Here is an 18,953-nt window from a genome sequence, read left to right as displayed (position 1 = left end):
TGCATGCCTAACAGTCTTGTCTGATTCTCTGCCTTTCTTCTGATTCAGCCGGAATACTGGTTTATTAAAAATATTAGTCCTGGCCTAAAATGAGCAGTCACAGTCTCCAAACTAGGATGTGTGGGGTTCTCAGAAAGCCTCTCTGTGTGGACATCGGATCTGCGACCTTATGTGAGTGAGAAGGTAGGGCCCGCTTCTGTCCAGCAGGCACTCATTGAAGATCTACCGTGGGCTGGCCTGCTGTGGGAAAGACACTGAAAGAAAGCACGAGGAAGAAGCGATGAACAGCTTCACCCAGCTCTCTTTCTCAATCCCATTAGGTTAAACGTCTCTCAAACAGCCCAGGGTGCCAGATGTGTGGGCGATCTATCTAACCTGTCATTGACTAGGATCGTGGACCCTTTCTTAAATCCTGGCCACTTCACAGAATGTTAATTACGCACAGCCTGTTTTACATTGTAAGCTCCAAGTGATGGGGAGTAAATATATGGAAAGGTCTTAGGTGCTTGCAAAAATCTGAACTAACATCACCAACATTTACAAATGAATATAATGAATATATTTTAATGTACTTTTCAGATTTTCTGGTTTTGACCTTATTTTCAAAAGGTCACCTTTTCGGATTCATTTTATTCTTAAATACATTCTGAATACTTACCAACTTAAAGGGGGGTTACATGAAACAACAGGGACTCCCACCAGTAATTATCTGGTACTGCTTTCTTTATTGGCACGGTGACTACTTGGATGCGGCTATGGGATATTTCTCAGTTTGGGAAAGTTAGACACAAAGTATAAGACTAATTGGTTCATTCATATATGGTCATTGTTACGAAGGGCTTTTTTGGAAAGATGTCATGACCCTGTGAAATGAAAACCGGTCAGGATTTTCTCCCCTTCTCTTTGGTTCTTTGGCACATTCTTAGACCTCTTCTAACTTTAACAATTTTTATAGTAAAAGTTGAGTGCTTGGAGTGTCAGCTAAACTAGATTTCTGTGATGAAGTTTTCAGAAGAGTTGGCATGGTGGCCCTGAGGAAATGTGCCATGGAAACAGCAAGAGACTTTAAGATGAATCAACTTTTAAAATAGTTTTTGAATGACCCCTTTCTGCAGCTGACTGAAATATCTTGTAACGAAATATGTAAGTCAGTCCAAGGAAAACTAAGAGGCTAAAAGCTTCTTGCCCGCATGGGGGGCACCTCTGCTCTGCATTTGCTGGGCGCCCCTGTACCAGGTGGGTGCCCCTGAGCTCCCCATGCCAGGTGGGTGCCCCTGAGCTCCCCTGTGCCAGGTGGGTGCCCCTGAGCTCCCCATGCCATGTGGGTATCCCTGAGCTCCCCATGCTGGGTGGGTGCCCCTGAGCTCCCCATGCTAGGTGGGTGCCCCTGAGCTCCCCATGCTAGGTGGGTGCCCCTGAGCTCCCCTGTGCCAGGTGGGTATCCCTGAACTCCCCATGCCAGGTGGGTGCCCCTGAGCTCCCCATGCCAGGTGGGTGCCCCTGAGCTCCCCTGTGCCAGGTGGGTGCCCCTGAGCTCCCCTGTGCCAGGTGGGTGCCCCTGAGCTCCCCATGCCAGGTGGTTGCCCCTGAGCTCCCCTGTGCCAGGTAGGTGCCCCTGAGCTCCCCTGTGCCAGGTGGGTGCCCCTGAGCTCCCCTGTGCCAGGTGGGTGCCCCTGAGCTCCCCTGTGCCAGGTGGGTATCCCTGAGCTCCCCATGCCATGTGGGTATCCCTGAGCTCCCCATGCCAGGTGGGTGCCCCTGAGCTCCCCATGCTAGGTGGGTGCCCCTGAGCTCCCCATGCCAGGTGGGTGCCCCTGAGCTCCCCTGTTCCAGGTGGGTATCCCTGAGCTCCCCATGCCAGGTGGGTGCCCCTGAGCTCCCCATGCTAGGTGGGTGCCCCTGAGCTCCCCATGCCAGGTGGGTGCCCCTGAGCTCCCCATGCCAGGTGAGTGCCCCTGAGTTCCCCATGCTAGGTGGGTGCCCCTGAGCTCCCCATGCCAGGTGGGTGCCCCTGAGCTCCCCTGTGCCAGGTGGGTGCCCCTGAGCTCCCCTGTGCCAGGTGGGTGCCCCTGAGCTCCCCATGCTAGGTGGGTGCCCCTGAGCTCCCCCATGCCAGGTGGGTGCCCCTGAGCTCCCCATGCCAGGTGGGTGCCCCTGAGCTCCCCATGCTAGGTGGGTGCCCCTGAGCTCCCCATGCTGGGTGGGTATCCCTGAGCTCCCCATGCTAGGTGGGTGCCCCTGAGCTCCCCATGCCAGGTGGGTGCCCCTGAGATCCCCATGCTAGGTGGGTATCCCTGAGCTCCCCATGCTAGGTGGGTGCCCCTGAGCTCTCCTGTGCCAGGTGGGTGCCCCTGAGCTCCCCATGCTAGGTGGGTGCCCCTGAGCTCCCCTGTGCCAGGTGGGTGCCCCTGAGCTCCCCTGTGCTGGGTGGGTGCCCCTGAGCTCCCCATGCCAGGTGGGTGCCCCTGAGCTCCCCTGTGCCAGGTGGGTGCCCCTGAGCTCCCCATGCCAGGTGGGTGCCCCTGAGCTCCCCATGCCAGGTGGGTGCCGCTCCACATGGGCAAAACCCCCCGATGTTGCTCTGGCTTCCTCACTTGGCGATGCCATTTTAATGAGATCCACAGAGTCGTAAGAGTTTAGCAAGAAAATGGAATGTTGAGTTTGCTGGAAGAATTTGAAAATGGTGACACGTAATACTATCTTGTAAGTATTTATGCACATAACCTTTAACAGTGCCATTATGATGTCACTTTGATGGTATGAGCAAAATGTGTAACATAGCCTTTGACCTCAAAATATAAGGTATTCTCCTACCTTAGCTACTGACTCACAGATCCCAGGAGGAAACAGACTGGCACACTCAAAAAGGCTTAACTTGCCCAAGCCAGTTTGGCTCAGTGGATTGAGCGTTGGCCTGCAGACTGAAGGGTCCTGGGTTCGATTCCAGTCAAGGGCACATGCCCGGGTTGCAGGCTCAATCCCCAGTAGGGGATGTGCAGGAAGCAGCCGATCAATGACTCTCTCTCATCATTTATGTTTCTATATCTCTCTCTCTCTCCCTTCCTCTCTGGAATCAATAAAAATATATACACTGAGTGGCCAGATTATTATGATCTCTGAACGCATAATAATCTGGCCACTCAGTATATATATACCAGAGGCCCGGTGCATGAATTTGTGCATGGGTGAGGTCCGGCCAGCCTGGCCAGGGGGAGGGGACATGGGCAGTTGGCCGGCCTGCCTGCTGGTCGAACTCCTGGTCGAGGGGACAATTTGCATATTAGCCTTTTATTACATAGGATATACACTGAGTGGCCAGATGATTATGCGTTCAGAGTTCATCATAATCTGGCCACTCAGTGTATATGTATATATAAAGAAAAGATGTTAGCAGGAGGACACAGGGAGGGACAGTGTTACTGGAACCTGGTGACCTCCAACCTGGGCTGGAAGAGACCTTGGATATGTGCTCGGGGAGAATTGCAGCAAGAGCAGAATCTGAAGAAGCAGGAATGGAGTGGGAAGATGAATACCCTGACCTTGTGATCTTCCTGCTCTCACATCTTCCTTTCTTACCAAAGCCAACCAGTCCATTGAGATGCAGCCCATTGAAGTCCATCTCACAAGGCTCATGCCTGTACGGAGAAGGGCAGACCTTTTTGTTTCATTGGTCAGGGAGTGGGGAGAAGTTGGCAAACAGAAATTATCATCACATGCATGTCCAATCTTGTTTGGGGTTCACTTACATTATGAAAGACCCTAATTCGTAAGTAGATAGAGGACTCCCAACTTTCTTGGGATCCCTCTTTCCTCTTCCCTGTGGGTTATTTTTCTTACCAAGTTTAAACTAGCAATGTGTCATGCCTAATCCATTCATATGTGATGTGCATGTATAAAAATATTGACATTACAAGCCGGTTAAAGTACTTCCTCTTCACTCATTGTACAGGGACATATTGAACGTACATGTTACAATTTATTAAATATTAAGAAGCTCCATACGTAATTCAAAAATGCCTTGGTCTAAATTTATTGATGTAAATTTGAGCTATAATAGACTTTTCCTCCTCCAAGCCTATTAGGGTAGTGTAACCTAATTTATTTTCCAAACAATAAAAATGGAAGAATTGATTTAACTCATTTTCTGGTTGATGGGTAAAGAGCTTTAACCTTTAAAGTCACACATCAACTCAAATGGGTTAACCCGTGTTTTAGTGAAAAGTGATTCTCATTTGTATCCGGTTAAGGAGTTGGCTAAGGCATTTTTGGGACTGAGGACTGCAGTTTAGCCACCCGAGGCTCCAGCTCACTTAGCAGAGAAAAAAAAAAAAAAAACCCTTTAAACCTTGATTGCAAAAAATGCCTCTTATCTGAGTTAGTTCCTCCTTGAGGACCCTGTGAATCCACTTTCATAATATCCATCTTGTTTGTAGTAACTCCTTTAAAGACCACATTCACTATAGAACCAAACAATCCAAAGAAGCAGAGGCCCGAATCAGGGACCATATCTGGACTTCATACCCTGTGTCTCATGCGTAGTCTGTTTTTGAATGTCAGCACTGAGTTAGAGCTCTTAGAAATATTTCGGCTGACTCACAGTCATAATAATAGTAGCCAATGTTTAACTGCATGCTTTCTGCTAGCCCTGGACGTTCTACATATATTACCTCATTGAATACTTCAAAGCACCCTGTAAGGTAGGTCCTAGTATCACCCCATTTAAAAGATGAGGACACCAAAGCACTGAGTTGAAGTTTGTTTCAGGGTCATACAGCTTAGTGGTACTGAGACTCAAATCCTTGTCTGTTTGACTGCCGAGTCTAACGCTGATCCACTGCACAGTGGCTGCCTGTTAAAATGGCATTGGGTTGAGATGATACCTTTGAAATGACACTTTTAAAAACTTTTCATTTTTTAATAATTATAAACTCATAGGAGGTTGCAAAAATAGTACTGAGAGATTCTTGGAACCCTCTACGCAGCTTCCCTCAATGATAGCATTTGACTAGTATGTAACTGTAGTGCAATATCAAAAGCAGGAAATTGACATTAGCGCAATACTATTAACTTGAATACAGAGAGACCTTGTTCACATTTCACCAGTTTTTTACATGCACTCATTTGTGTGTGTGTGTGTGTGTGTGTGTGTGTGTGTGTGTGTGTGTGTGTGTGTATGAGAGCTAGAGAAAGAGGGAGGAAGGAAGGAAGAGAGGGGGGAGAGGTAGTGAGAGAGAGAGAGAAGTGAGAAGTTCCATGCAATTTTATCACATGTATAGATCGGCATACTCACCACTACATTCAAGATACAGAACTGTTCCATCACCACAAAAGACCTCTCTCATACTGCCCCTGTGTAGTCACACCCATGCTACTTCCTACCTCGCTCTCTAATCCAGGCAACCGCTGACCTGTTCTCCATTAAAATGACACCTTTTAACTTACTCCCTCTGTGCTTCCGGCACAATAGGAACATATCTGTCTCCATCGATCATTTATGCGAAAAATGTCCAGACACATAACAGAAGAAAGTAAGGTGAACTGATAACGAGATTGGGGAGGATTTGGGTGTCCTTGTTAGTAACATATAGAACCACAAATAAAGGACATCCTGTTTGGTATTTTTAGCTGAGTGTTGTGGTAATTTTGTAATCCCAACTCCTGTGTTTTCCCCAGCAAAGCACTTTTGATGGCAACACCACAGAGTTTAGCTCCTGCACGAATGCTCCATGCTCCCTCTCTGCATGGCTGTTCTCATGAAACATCCATTTCAGGAATGACAACCATGTGGCTGCACTGGCAGCCGCCTGGAACAGGTACATGAGAGCTGGCAGTCTGCCCTCCAGAGTACTTATGAGCAAGGATACACACAAGCCCCTCGTGTGTGTGGTGGCTATGACCCAGTTGTGCTCTGGACAGCACAAGGGTTATGTAAACCCTGGCCTTCATGGTTCACATGCATTTTTATTCATTCATTTGGAAGGGAGTGGCAGTTCATAGACCTCTCTTGGGGAAAGTTTGAACCTTATCAAGATTAGCTGGTTCAAAAAAACCCCTAATGGCTGTTTTTATTCAGGATGACTGCGAGTGAAACCTTATCATTGGGACACAGTCATATAGACTTCCTGCATTTATTTGGTTCCCACTATTTTAAAAAAAAAGTGCAAAAAGTGCTGATGCTGCCTGATTCTGCAAACATAGGCACACTCTTACCGGATACTTTAATTATTGCACAGTTTTACTATGCAATTTTCCTTGATCTTTATGAGAAATAGAGAATGTTTTTCAAAACCTAGAGATTCTTGGACCAACCTGTTGCTTTCATTTTATTTTACTTTATTTTATTTATTTAATTGTAATACTCACTCGATAAGCCGGGGTCTTACTCAGCAACTAGAAGGGTTCAGGAATCTGGAAAAAGGGCTGTGCATAAATGGATTAAAGAGACTAGACAAGAAATATGAATTTGGAAGGCATTTTGGAAGGCCAGGCAGAAGCTTATTTCTAGTGACTAAGCTCCCTGAATCTCCGCACACAGGGCTTTTTATTCACGCATCTTGCCCTCTAGCATACCAGATATACATATCAAAGGTAAGGTTTGGTAAACAATAAAAAGATTATCAGGTTGGGGGAATTTCCTTGGATGTTCCAGCAGAAGGTAATAATATATGCATATTTTCAGCCCTTCTGAAGCTGTCCATCAGCCTTCTGATGAACTTCTCGCATTTATTATGCTAACTACTGGAATTTGCTTCCAGCAACCTGAGGATATTTTTCCATTGATTTTTTTAGGGAGAGGGGAAGAGAGAGGGAAAGACAGACGGAAACATGGATGTGAGAGAGACACATTGATTGGTTGCCTCCTGCATGCTCCCTGACCAAGGCCCGAGCCAGGGAGGAGCCTGCAACCGCAGTATGTGCCCTTGACCGGAATCAAACTCAGGACCCTTCAATCCACAGGCCAGCGCTCTAGCCACTGAGCCACACTGGGTAGGGCCCAACCTTTTGTTTTTAATTAGGTAGGCAGGTAATGTCATCATTTATTACTGTGTAGTACCTCATATCACCCAGTGTGCAGAGTCTAAAGAAAACTTGGATTTGAAAAACCGTGGAATCTTCCATGAGATTTCTACATTGGAGAACATTTCTTTGTTTTAGATATCATTAAAAAGGAATGAAATCTAGAACCCCTGGTGTGCATACATATATGCATAGAGACACACAAAATGGTGCTTTATTTTATAGCAGTATTGTCTAAAATGTAGAACTGTGTTTGTATCAGTTAGCTATCACCACACTAATGGTGTGTAACAAACTTCTTTGGAATTCCGTGGCTTAAAACAACCATCAGTTCTTCTCATGGATGTGGGCAGAGCTCAGTTTTTTGACCCAAGGTCAGGCTGCCAGTCCTGCAGGGCTTGGCTCCTTGGTCAGTTCTGCTCCACGTGTGTTTATTCTGGGCCCAGGTTGGTGGGATAGCATTTACCTAGGGAGTTGCAGAGGTACAATATGAAAAGTGGAACTGACTAAGGATTCTTAATATAGCTACCCACCTGCCATTGGCCAAGGAAAGTCACATGTCCAAACTTAACATCAGTGGGTGAGGAATTACATGAGTGTATCAAGGGGTGATGGAATGGGGCAAATCATTCACTTTCCCACAGTATGTAATCAAATCTCATAAAAATACTGATGTATTTGAGCAGTTCACATCTATCTCAAGTTTTCTCCCTATTTCTTTCTGTCATGGATGTCCTATATAATAAAAGTCTAATATGCTAAGCATTCATTCAACCAAAGCGTAATATGCTAATGATATGCTAAGGCCGCTCAACCGCTTGCACTGACCACCAGGGGGCAGACACTCCAACTGCTAGGGTAGTTTGCTGCTGGGGTCAGTCCGGCCAATTGGGACTGAGCAAGATGGGCCGGACATGCCCTGGAGCCCTCCCGCAGTCCTTCCCCAGCTGGCCAACCTCCTGCGTCCCTCCCCAGCCCCAATCATGCACTGCTGGGGTCCCTCGGCCTGACCTGCGCCCTCTTGCAATCTGAGCCGAGGGACCTCCCCCACCCTCCGAGTGTACAAATTTTGTGCACCAGGCCTCTAGTCAATACATATTTCCCTATGACCTAATTAAACAACTAAAGCAGCATGATGGGGTCATCCCACTGATACCCACAAATCCACATTGATTGGATCTAGACTGATTACATATCAATGAAATATCAGAAAAATAGACTGAATGACACTCATGTTTAAACAGAATATTCAACACCTTCCTCTGTTTCCTTGTGCTTAGCAGCTCTGGTTCCTCAATTCGTCAAAAGGAAAACAAAACACTCAGAATCCCCTCCCAGGAGATTTTTCCAAATTTGTTTTGATTGGTAGTGTCACTTTTAAAAGATTTGTAAAAAAAAAAAAGATTCATAAATGTAGCTCCTGTTTTAAAACCTAGAAGAAATTGTGTATGTGGTCATTTACAATAGGAAGAAAAATACATTAATTCTTTAGTTCAGACAAATCAGAGCCAACATTTGTAAATTAGCTTGTTGTTTTGATCAATCCTGACATGTAAATATAAGCCAAATTAAAAATAATGCACTCATGCAAAATCTTCTTTCTGAAGTTGAAAACCTTTGCCCTGTCTCCCTCCATTGTATCAACTGATTGGACAGTTGCCAAATCCTGTCCTCCCCACCCCCGCCCCAATGTGCTCTGTAGGTGCTCAGACCCAGTCGAGCACCTGCCATAATGCAGTCATTCAGTTGTCTAAATCAGAGGTCAGCAAACTATGGCCCACAGGCCAAAATCTGGACTGTGGCCTGCTTTTTTTATAGCCCGAGAACTAAGAATAAGTATTACATTTTTAAACAGCGGGGGGCAAATCAAAAGGAGACTATTTCATGATGTGAAAAATACATGCAATACAGATTTTAGTGTCCATACATCGAGTTTTATTGAAAACAGCTATGCCCACCTATTGACTATGGCTGCTTTCATGTTGCAACAGCAGAGCTGGATGGTTGCAACAGACTGTATGGCATGCAAAACCCAAAATATGTACAGTCTGGCCCTTTACTGAAAAAGTTTGCAGATCTCTGGTCTAATGCTCTGTCTCAAATTACCACAGATGCTGTAGATAGGTCTACTATTATGTAGGAATGAGGGCAAACGAAAGGAAAAATACATCTTCGGTGTGTAGGGGGATGCTGGGCACATTCAGATACAGATAAATATTATTGAACATTCATTTATTCACCAGTGTGAGTGGAGAACTGGGTATGTGTCCAACATTAAAGGGAAAAGTAAAAAAAAAAAAAAAAAAAAGGAGAATATCTAGTTTTACTCCAAGGTTTCCTCTTGCATACAAAGTAAGATACAGCCACATAAAGGTTAATCTATTTGCCTTGTCTAATTCTCTAAATCACCAGAATACTCTTTGGAATTTTTAAGTTAAAGTAGTATTTTTATAGCCTGGCCAGCATGGCTCAGTGGTTGAGTGTCAACCTATGAACCAGGAGTTCATGGTTCAGTTCCCAGTCAGGGCACATACACGGGTTGTGGGCTTGATTCCCAGTGTGGGGTGTGCAGGAGGCAGCTGATCAATGATTCTCTCTCATCACTGATGTTTCTATCTCTCTCTCCCTCTCTGAAAGCAATAAAAATATTTTAAAATAGTATTTTTATAGCTTATTCTGTAAATATTTGAGGCATAATAATTTTCATGAGCACTGCCATTCTTACCAGTTCAAAGTGGAGAATTGAACTCTGAAAAATGTAATTACTCATTGGTTAAAACGCTGGTTTTGCATTTGAGAATTTTACATTAGTGTATCCAGAAGGCCATCAGATTAAAGAATGTAAAGGGCTGACCCTAAAAACACCACTGCCCTGTTCCTTAAACTCTATAGCTCACTGAGCCTGTAGCCACAAGAGCTGGGCAGTGAGAGAACTCTTGGTCCTGCCCATGCAGTCCATGTTTTGCGAAGGGATGTGGCCCTGTTTTATGCTTTGCGATGTTTCTTTTGGATGACTCTTCCACATTCTTGTGACCCTTTGAATGGAGATTTCTTTACAGCTTTAGCCTTACAACATGGCCTCCCGCTATCATTTCCTGCAGGTCTTGTCTTAGGTCTCAGGAGCTTCCTGAGTAAATGCCATCTTGGTGTCTCCTAAGAGGAGCCTTGGAGGCTCACAAAACCTTGTTCCCAGCAGATATAAACCATAATGTCCCCGAGTCTTCTTCTCATTGGACTTTTAGAGGAGGATGAGCCTGAAATTCTCTTGGGTTCCAAAGCAAGGGGCAAGGTGGGGCACTGAAAAGAGAACCGGGAAAAGGCCCCTGAGGGTGGGGATCAAATGACCCCACGAGAGGAAATTCCAGTTCAAAATAGAAACCAGGTCAGCACCCTTGTGAGAGCCAGTGAATAGGACTTGAAAACCAGCAACATGTGGCCTGTGAAGAAGTCCATGGATTGGCCTGAATAAGGGTGTTGTGTTTTAGGGCAGTAATGGCATTGTGCAAACCCATAATGAAACATGATTTATCTACTTTCACAGTTGTGCTGGGCTAGAGAGTTATGTGGAAATGACTCAATTTCATATATTTGTCATGTTGGCCAAGGGTCAACTCTTTAATAGAGGAAGACACTTTGGGAATACTATTTTCTTGAGAACTGAGGACTATAGTGTATATATACACCAAATGGTGTATATTTGTGGCAGAGGCAATTTCCAACCTAGCATGATAAGAATTTTATCCACTGGTTGTTAAAGGACAAAGGTTATTTTGTAGAAATTATATAATACCGCCTTGTCAATTACAATAAAGATATCAATTAATGATTGTTCCTTAAAATGACAGCTCTATAATTATCTGGGAAGCGCTCACAATATTACATGGTTGCTAAGAAAGATTGCAGCTTTTTGTCTAGTCTGACGAATTTCCAGAATATTGTTAAAAAGAATTTAATGTCTAGAAACTTTATAATACTCCTTAAAAAGCTTTTGGAATAAATGTCATTTGGGGGAGTTTTGTTTGCTTGATTCAACCTGAGATCCCAATTTAGAGGAGGCTCAACCTCTTCAAGGTTTTGTCTGCAAATATAATGAAGAATACGTGCGATAGCCCTAGCCGGTTTGGCTCAGTGGATAGAACGTTGGCCTGCAGACTGAAGGGTGCCAGGTAGGATTCCTGTCAAGGGCACATGCCCGGGTTGCAGGCTTGATCCCCAGTAGGGGGCGTGCAGGAGGCAGTTGATCAATGATTCTCTCTCATCATTGATGTTTCTATCTCTCTTTCCCTCTCCCTTCCTCTCTGAAATCAATAAAAATATATTTTTTAAAAAAGAATATGTGATATAAACTGTTTTAACCTATTTGAGGTATTTGGGGGGGGGGGGATAAAATGGACACTTCAACTTTAATGAGGAAAATATTGCATTATGGAAAAATGCTGTCTATTGGTTGTTGTGAGACATTTTAAAATAGCATTTTACAGTGGGGACATGTTTTTAGGACCGTTTTTCAGAGGTTTCTTTGCAACCTTTAATTTATTTGTTACCTAAAAATTTTAAACATCACAGACACCAGAATCTGGGTATAAAAGTAGTATTTTCTTAAAGATGTATTTTTCATCTATATTTTGTGTATGTGTGTTAGAATGCCGTCCACAGTCCTGTAGAGACAGAAAGTAGATAAGTGGTTGCCTGGGGCTGGGGCTGGGAAAGGGGAGTGACCGCCCTTGGGCACCAAGTATGTTGTTAAGGTGAGAAAAATGTTCTAAAACTGAATTATGGTGATGCTGCACAACTGTAAACGTTCAGGTGCATTTTATGGTATGTAAATTACATTTAAATAAAGTGGTTTTTAAAGAATGTGCATTAATAACAGAACCAAAAAGTACTTATTTGGAAGTGAAAGATTTCAATTAACCTTATACAACCAAAGTTCAAATACGCTAGTAACAATATAATATATCTTATTCCCTTTCAGGCCACTGTCCTAGAAAAACAAATAAATGCGAGAAAACCCCATTTTGTACTACTTATTCGGGATTTATAGTAATCTGACCAAGCATACATTTGTGGTTAACACAGAACCATCCCACTGAACTAGACACCAGACGTGTAAGAAATTCAAGTTTCTCAAATCTAAAGCAAATAAGGCATCTGAGTAACCATTGGGTTTTTCTACATAATTTGGTGAAAATATTCTAAAACTGGATTATAGTCATGGTTGTACAATTTGGTAAATTTATAAAAAATTATTGAATTGTACATGGACAATGGTTGAATTTTATGATGTATAAGTTATATATACTATGATAAAGTTAACTTCATAAATACAAATATAAACATAAAATACCTTCTGGTGACACAGGCCTAATGCCTATATTCCATACAATGAAGTCACAGCCAGAGGCCAATAGTCTTATCCTCCTCATCTTATTTGGGACATTTTGACCTTGACTGTGTGACAGAAGTTTGCTTGGGGGTGTAAAAATTATTCCCTTTATTTAAAGAGGTTCTACTGAAAACAGTTCTTCACCCATTTTTTTTGTTGTTGTTTCCCTTTCCTTTATTTTCTAATAGAGTGGAAATATCCCATTCCAATGTTAACTTCTTTTCTTTCCTCCTTTTTTTTTCTAATTTCTATTTATCATTCCCTTGCCCTTATGGGCAAGATCATTCAGACCCTGTGGTTTCACTCATATGGGCTTTTAGTTTCATAGACTAGTAAGACTGTCTTTTGATAGCTAGAAATGTGTTCATTAACTTGAGGGACTGCATGCTAAATGGTCTCCCATGCAGTCTTCATTTCTCTTGGGTATATACAAAGTTATGTAGAGACAACTTGCTCTGTAAACCCGAGGTATAGCATCATTTTTTAATGCCTCTATTGAGACATAATTCACACATTTAAAGTGTAGAATTCAGTGGGTTTTAGTATGATATTCACAGATTGTGCCGCTATCATCAATGATTAATTTTAGAATATCTTCCCCCCTAAAAGGAAACTCCATACCCTTTTGCAGTCACACTCCACTCACTTCCATGACTCTCTAGCCCCTGACTACCTCAGATCTGTTTTGTCCCTATGGATTTGCTTGTTTGGGACATGTATTTATATAAAAAGCTAGTGACCAGAATGCCTGAATGACCAAAACGACCGGTCACTATGACACCCACTGTGGCCAGTGAACAGGACCAATCTGGGGATGGGGCCAGCTGGCCAACCTCTTGTGGCCTCTCCCCCAAGTGGGCCCCGCCCCTGATCGCCCCCCCACCCCAATATGGGCCGGGGCCAGCCGCCCAACCTCCTGCAGCCCCTCCCCCTACCGGCCCTGCCCCCGATGGGCCCCCACCACCTCGATTGGCCCACAGTCCCTCCCCCCAGCTGGACCTGCCCCTCATTGTCCCTCCACCCCAATATGGGGTGTGGCTGGCCAACCAACCTCCCATGGCCCCTCCCCCACCACTGACCCCTGGTTGACACCCCACCGCATTTGGGGGTGGGGCTGGCCAGCCCACAGCCCCTCCCCATGGCCAAACCCACCCCCAATCGGACCCCCCACCTGAATTGGGGGTGAGGCTCACTGGCCAATTGCCAGCAGCTCTTCTCCCCAGCTGGCCTGGCCCTGATAGGGCCCCAATCAGGGCGGGCTGGCCGGCCAACCTCCTGCCATCTCCTCCTCCCGACAGGCCCGGCCCCGATCTGCCCCGATTGGGGCCGGGCCCGCTGGACCCCACCCATGCATGAATTCATGCACTGGACCTCTAATCTTATATAAATGGAATCATATATGGTCCTTTGTGACAATCTCCTTTCACTTAACATAATGTGCTCAACGTTCATCTGTGTTGTAGGATGTATCAGTACTTCATTACTTTTAATTGCCATCTGATATGGAAACACATTTTGTTTATACATTCATGAGCTGATGGACATTTGAGGCATTTTCATTTTTTTACTAGTATGAATAACACTGCTATGAACATTCATGTGTGAGTTTTGCATGGAGGTATGCTTTCATTTCTCCTGGGTATATACCTAGGAGTGGGATTTATGGGTGATTATAATAACTCTATGTTTTACCATTTGAGGAGCTGTCTGACTGCTTTCCAACATGACTATACCATTTTACAATCCCACCAGCAGTGCACTAAGTTTCCAGTTTCTCCACATCCTTGTCAACACTTACTATTATCTGTCTTTTTTATCTTAGCCATCCTGGTAGGTATGAAGTACTTAATTTTGTTATAGTTTTTTGATTTAAACAAAGGCACATGAAAAGGTGATTAATTGCTTTACAACACTGTTTCCTGTAGTGCTTTTTTAAAAAAATAAATCACAAAACCACCTATGTATTTGAAACAGTATTCTTTAAAAAATATATAGTTCACTGTAGTCTGCACATTCCAGCAGTATCCATTACAAAAAGTAAAGTGCACACAAAGCTCCCCCCTCCTCTCCTTGCCTAGGACCATGTGTCTGCCTGAGTATGGAGGCCCTGTGCTACCGTTGCAGTTAGGAGGACGTGCAAGGGGTCCCCCAGCTCAACAGCTCTTTAGTCCTTGCACTTGGCAGCAAGACTCCGAGAAGGCCAGAGGGCATGTGGCCACAGGTCCCTGCTTGTGTTTCTGAGTTAACTTGACATAAAATATCCAGTGAATCATGGAATGCAATTCAGAAACTCCTCCCCCTTCCCTGAGGGCCGTGGATCCAGATTGACCTGGGTGTGGCCTTTGTTGAATCTGTTATGCCTGAAGAAGTGATGTTTAGGCCAAGATATCCAGGATGATAGGAATTAGGTTGGTGAGGAGAAGGAGAAAGCACTCCAGAAAGAAAGACTAGTTTGTGCAATGATCTTAAAGAACTAAGAGGCATATCAGGTTCAAGTCACTGAATAAAGGAAGTCCAGAGTGAGTGAGGTGGAGAGTGGAATAAGAGGCATTTGGAGAAATGGGTAGGAGTGAGCAAGAAGAATTGCAGGGTCTTGTAGGCCACAGAGTAAGAATATTAGACTGTAACCTAGAAACAAGAGGAAGCTATTAAAGGATGTTAAGCAGTGGGTGTGTGTGTGTATGTGTTATGATCCTCATCTCTAAAAAAGACATGATGATATTGTGTTATAGCCTTTTGGACACTCAGGAGGTTTTTTTATTGCCGGAATGCGCATAGGGTCTCCAGCCCCGGATATCTTGTCAACCCTGGTCGGAAGAATTTATGGCTGCCTACTGTGAGATCCTACCACTTTAAAGTATGCTTGTAGCTGTTCCTGACTCCTCCTACTCTGGCACCTGCTGAATAGCAATTACTACATCTCCCAGCTAACTAGCAACAGAGAGAATCTCATTGACTTAGCTTGAGCAATAGCATTCATGCTGGGAAAACCCTCTCCGCATGCTTCCTCATAAGCCCCTACTGATTGGGTGACTGTTTGATAAGTCTTGCCCCGCCCCAGACCAATCAGCTATGGCTAAGGGTGGGCCTGTAGTATTTAAGAAGCCCCCAGTGGCTGCTAACCTTAGCAGAGGTTGACTGTGGGCACGGGAAGGACTTTGTTGCTTTTCTCTGTAACAAACAAGCAAATCACGGCCAAGAGCAACATTTTTTTTTAAGTCCCCATCTGAGCATATTTTTTTCATTGATTTTCTTTTTTTAATTTACATTCTTTATTGTTGAAAGTATTACATATGTCTCCTTTTTCCCCAATTGACCTCTCCCTGGCCATTCCCATGCCCCAGCACATGCCCTCAGCCCCCTACTGTCTGTGTCCATTGGTTATGCTCACATGCATGCATATAAGTCCTTTGGTTGATCTCTTACCCCCCCGCTCCCCCTGCCTTCCTTCTGAGGTTGTACAGTCTGTTCCATGCTTCTATTTCTTGGGATCTATTTAGTTCATCCGTTTATGTTGTTCATTATATTCCACAAATGAGTGAGATCATGTGATATTTACCTTTCTCTGGCTTATTTCGCTTAGCATAATGTTCTCCAGTTCCATTCATGCTGTTGCAAATGGTCTTTTTTACAGCAGCATAGTATTCCATTGTGTAGATGTACCACCACGGGTTTTTAATCCACTCATCTGCTGATGGACACTTAGATTCTTTCCAAATCTTAGCTATGGTGAATTGTGCTGCTATGAACATAGGGGTGCATATATCCTTTCTGATTGGTGTTTCTAGTTTCTTGGGATATATTCCTAGGAGTGGGATTACTGGGTCAAATGGGAGTTCCATTTTTAGTTTTTTGAGGAAACGCCATACTGTTCTCCACAGTGGCTGCACCAGTCTGCATTCCCACTAGCAGTGCAGGAGGGTCCCTTTTTCTCCGCATCCTCGCCAGCACTTGTCATTTGTTGATTTGTTGATGATAGCCATTGTGACAGGTGTGAGATGGTACTGCATTGTTGTTTTGATTTGCATCTCTCAGATGATTAGTGACTTTGAGCATGTTTTCATATGTCTCTTGCCTTCTGTATGTTCACTTTGGAGAAGTGCATATTGAGCTTTCAGATTGCGAAGAACACCGCAAAGGTAAAGGCGAAAAAGCTGCAAGTGCAGGCAGCCCTTCCCCTCTCATCTCGCCCTCCTGGTGGCCAACAGGGGGGTGGGTAGGTGGGGGAGGGTGTCAATGTTCCGGGAAGGCAATGTCCCAGCTGAGCGGGGCCAGTCTGGTTGGATCTGAGCGTGTAGGGGAAAAGTGCGGGTTCCGGGGCGGGGTGGGGGGGGGCAGGCATTCCACTTTGCGAAGGGCCACCTTTAAAGGGCCTTCTGAGCGAAGGAAACCTTCGTTCAGAACCTTGCTGGGAATAAAGAGTCTGAAGAGTAATTTTCCATCCAAATTTGATGATCCTAGAATTTGCATGGGATCAATATCTACAGAAGAAAAAAAGGGCTGGTTTTAAGAAAAGTAAAATATTTATAGGATTTTCTTTAGGAAGGCATGTGATAAAGGAACTTAAGAATGAAGTCTGGATATATTCTTCCAATGTCATGTGTTTTATTAATGATCAGCTGCTGGGTGATGCACTTGAACTTCAGAAATGGGCCCACAAGGTGTGGGATATGGTTGACTCTAAGCCCCCTGCACTTTATGGGGCACTTACTGTGGATTATTCTACTAAATTCTTTTTTTAAAAATATTTTATTGATTTTTTACAGAGAGGAAGGGAGAGGGATAGAGAGTTAGAAACATTGATGAGAGAGAAGCATCGATCAGCTGCCTCCTGCACACCCCCTACTGGGGATGTGCTTACAACCAAGGTACATGCCCTTGACCGGAATCGAACCTGGGACCCTTTAGTCCACAGGCTGATGCTCTATCCAGTAAGCCAAACTGGCCAGGGCAATTCTACTAAATTCTTAAGACACACGAAGCATGGTTTTATGTTCTTGGATATTTCTATTGATCTTTATCCAATTGGAAGGTTGGTTTTTGAGCTCTACTGTGGTACCTGTCCCAAAACATGTAAAAATGTTCAGATCTTGTGCACAGGAAAAGCAGGGTTTTCTCAAAGTGGCATCAGGCTACATTATGTCGGTTCGATTTTTCCTTGAATAATAAAGAATGCTTGGCTACAAAAAGGAGTGGCTGCAAAAGGAGATGGTGGAGAGTCGATTTATGTGCCAACATTTGAAGATGAAAGCTTTTCAATTCCTCATAATAAAAGGGGATTTCTTGGAATGGTCAACAAAGGCCGTCACAGCAATGGTTCACAGTTCTACATCATGCTACAATCAGCTCCCTAGCTAGATAAAAAACATGTGGCTTTTGGGCAATTGATTGAAGGAACAGAAGTTCTTCAACAACTAGAATTGGTTACAACAGAGAATGAAAGACCAATACAACAATGTATAATTATTGACAGTGGAAATTTTTATGCTTGATTTTCAAATCAATATTTTCCAAATTTATTATGTATCTGATCAGCTGTTTATAGATTTAATTAAACCATGCTTGATTATAAAAGAAAAAGAAAAAGAAAAGTGTCTATTTAGGTCCTTTGCCCATTTTTTGATTGGATTGTTTATCTTCCTTTTGTTAAGTTTTATGAGTTCCCTAGAAATTTTGGAGATTAAACCCTTGTCAGATATAAGATTGGCAAATATGTTCTCCCATGCAGTAGGCTCTCTTGTTTTTTAGAGTGGAGGGGAGAGGGAGAGACAGAGAGAACCACCGATGTGAGAGAGACACATTGATTGGTTGCCTTCCACATGCACTCTGACTGGGCCGCAGACCAAGCCTGCAAGCAAGGTAAGTGCCCTTGACCAGAATCAAACCCAGGACCCTTCAGTCCCAGTGTCGACACTCTATCCATTGAGCCAAACCAGCTAGGGCCAAGAGCAACATTTTAAAAATATCTTAGCCCTAGCTGGTTTGGCTTAGTGGATAGAGCATCAGCCTGTGGACTGAAGGGTCCCAGGTTCGATTCCGGTCAAGGGCACATACCTGGGTTGCAGGCTCAATCCCCAGTAGGGGAGTGCAGGAGACAGCCGATCAATGATTCTCTCTCATAATTGATGTTTCTCTTCCTCTCTCCCTCTCTCGCTGAAATCAATAAAAATATATTTAAAAAAATAAAAATATCTTGCAGAGTTGTGGCAAGGATAACAGGTATCGTAGGTGAAAGGTATGCAATATTTGCCACACTGTTTATAGCAATTCTTGTCCCATAGTGTGCATTGTGAAGTGTGTTGCCATACTTGTTATTAGCCATCTACTTCTACCCACCCCACACACTTACACGCATCACTTCAGTAGAATCTTCTTGGCAGGTTACCAGGCTTGGGTCTTAATCTCTGACACAAGATCCCATGATAACACCTTTGACCCACAGATGAATGATTTATAGGTCTATTTTCATAGTTTAAAAAAAGTTATATTATTGAAGTCATTTGCTTTTTTAAATTATTAATCTTACTGCTTCCTCCAACATTTTCTTGAA

The 18,953-nt window shown here is 44.0% G+C and overlaps 1 protein-coding gene and 1 pseudogene across 3 annotated transcripts in view; both read left to right on the top strand.

The window, feature by feature from the left end:
• The window catches only part of ARHGAP6 (Rho GTPase activating protein 6), a 544,919-nt gene that overhangs the window by 211,811 nt on the left and 314,155 nt on the right, over window positions 1–18,953 (top strand). The gene's annotated exons all lie outside the window — the stretch shown is intronic.
• Window positions 1,191–17,895, top strand: LOC308239418 (putative inactive peptidyl-prolyl cis-trans isomerase-like 6; annotated as a pseudogene). The gene is made up of 3 exons: window positions 1,191–1,236; window positions 16,946–17,115; window positions 17,353–17,895. The product of its transcript is annotated as a putative inactive peptidyl-prolyl cis-trans isomerase-like 6 (transcript).

Source organism: Plecotus auritus, assembly GCF_963455305.1.
Source record: "Plecotus auritus genome assembly, chromosome: X".
NCBI classification, from domain to species: Eukaryota; Metazoa; Chordata; class Mammalia; order Chiroptera; family Vespertilionidae; genus Plecotus; species Plecotus auritus.
The sequence above is the reverse complement of the archived record's forward strand: the minus strand, read 5'-3'. Positions and strand labels throughout refer to the sequence as shown.